A 2803-nucleotide genomic window follows, 5' to 3' on the forward strand; every position below is an offset into this window, starting at 1 on the left:
CTACATGTTATTGTCTGTAGCATGGGTTATTAATCGTCATTCTTAAAGTTTGCCGTATCTCTTATTTCTTAATGTACCGTTTACTCGTCGTACTGTTCATTATAGTATGTAATATTTGTACTGTCAGTATTAAATGTCGTACTATTTGTCATATTGTTGCTTAATTATCCAGATAATATTTTGTGTGTTTTCTGCCAGTTAAATATTTATTTTTCTATACATTAAATGATTTTCAGGGTCATTATCGGTAATTTTGCTCGCATACAGTATTTATTATTTATTTACTACGTCTGTGTTTTACTAACCACTCATGTAAATAAATTTTCACCATTAACACAAAAACAAAAAAAACAAAACAAAAACAAAACAAAAACAAAAAAAATATATTAACTTTGACTGTTGAATTTTCACTCTAAACAGTCAGTTGACAGTCAAACCGTTGACAGTGCAATTCTCCGTGTTTTGTACCATCAATCAAATCAATCTTTTGCATTTCAAAATTCCAAGATTTTTTGTTCTATAAGTCTTCTGAATATCACATGATTAGCAGAGACTCAGCACTGCACAAAAATCAGGTACGCTTAACTGTCTCCTACACAAACAGTCCCTGACTAGGGTTTCTTGTTTTTTCAGGAGAACAAGTTTTTGAGACCTCAAATGGATTTCATGGACCTCCATATATCTCAAAGTACCATCATACAAATTTTCAAACTTCAATTCGCTCAGACGCACAATCAGCAGCTCAAACAGTCAACAGACGACCCGTTTGACCAAAAAAGTCAACAGACAGTCAAAAATGAAATTTTTTGTCAAAATCCATATTTTGTCAAAGGATTCATCATTTGATCATTGGATGATCATAATTCATCAAGGAAAGATAAAAAATCAACAAAACCCTAAGATTCAAAATTAGGGTTTTCTCCTAAAAAGTCAACTGAACTTTGACTGGTCATAACTCTCTCATCCTTCATCCAAAAAATTCAAATCAAAGCTCATTTTGAAGGAAATTCAATTATCTTTCAAATGCAATTGGTCCCATGGTCATTAGATTCACCATTTGAAAAATATGAATCAAGACATTACAGGTCATTTTTAAAGTCAACAAAAAGTCACTTTTTTCAAAAGGACACACAAGGAGCATGGAAAATCATTTTAACATGAGACCAAAGACATTGGTTAGAGGACTCTTTGAGGTTTCCAAAAAGTGCAAGAACTCCTTCATATGACAAAAATTGAGGGATTTACACCTTGTTGAAGTTGACCATTTTTTGGGAAAATGCATGAAATCAACATTGATCAAAAATGTATTTTTTCCAAATGGGGCCTAATTTCCATAATCCAAACGTGTCTACCATGATGTAAAGGGCCTCCCACGACCAAGACAAAGCCCACATCATTTTTGTTCCATTTTTGGTTTAATTTTATCATATTTAAGATTAGATTGAAAAAGGAAAATGGAAGGATAATGCATAGCTTTGTTTCTAAGCATGACTCATCAAAGATCATTCAATATGCTGCAGCCAAGGAAGTACAGCAGGAGAAGTGTGGAAAATTCAAGCTATGGTGGCTTGAATTCAAAGCTACATATATATTAAAAAATTCAAAATTCAACAAAGACATAAATGCTTCTTAGCTTAGTTTCTAAGCACTTCTTTGCTTATATAAGAGCTAGCATACTTCAGTAATCAAAGGGAGACAAGTTCAGAACCTAAGCATTACTTGTAACATACTTGTACCAACTTAAATTTTTCAAAGAAATCCAAAATTCGAATTTTAATTTCTAGCTTGTTTCAGTTCAAACTAAACACTCAAACACAACCCTCAAGCATCATTGAATATATCCCAATCAGTTTCAAGCCTTGGAACACTCAGAATCGACCACTAGACCTCACGGTTTGCTCGAACTAAAACTTACAAAAATCTCATCACACATGCATATTTAACAAGATGTAGACTCGTATTTAAGTTTAGTTTGAGGTTCTGATCGTTTCTGGATAGTTAATTACAGTTTGGTTGCATATACACGAAGTTACCATTCTAGGGTTTGTGAACTCAATTTTAGGGCTTTTCATTAGAAGCAAAATTAAGTAAAATTAATGGCATATTCGAACTCAGTGAATCAAGCCAAGTCGAATGGACATGTCGCGCCAAATTTCTTTTCATGTTTACCCCTATTCGCTATTTTGCAGGTTTGGAACTCATCTATTATAGCGCTTTTCTCATAAAAGCGCTGTTAAATGTGCTGGCGAGAGGTTGAAGACGATGAGGTGTCCTCACCTCATTGGACAAGACGCGCGCGTGTTTTTTTAAATTACCCTCGGATTCAGTGTCTGCAGGTGTGTCACGTGTGGTGGTCCCTCACAATCCAAGCCATCAGATCCATTCACTCATCAATCCAACGCATCAGAATGAGCCCCCATATCATGGACTTTATTTAATAACCACACCTGATCATTTATTTCATATTTTCAATTTTTATTTTAATTTCTTTGCAAATTTAATTTAAATAGTTCTAAAAATCCAAAAAATACACAAAAAATATTTTTAAGTTTATAAAATAATATTTTATTTTCTGATATAAAAATATTTTATTTTTCTTCATAATTTAAATATTTTGTATAATTAATTAGTATATATTTGCATATTTGCTTTTTAATTATTTCACCCAATCAAAAAATCATAAAAAAAATTTGTTCTTTATATTAAATATAGTTTATATATTATAGGCTAATTTTGTACATATTTAGAATAATTTTCTCTTTAAGTTTTAATTATTTGTGTAATTATTTGTATAATTATATGA

The sequence above is a fragment of the Vicia villosa genome, linkage group LG4 (assembly GCF_029867415.1).
Source record: "Vicia villosa cultivar HV-30 ecotype Madison, WI linkage group LG4, Vvil1.0, whole genome shotgun sequence".
Classification (NCBI taxonomy): Eukaryota; Viridiplantae; Streptophyta; class Magnoliopsida; order Fabales; family Fabaceae; genus Vicia; species Vicia villosa.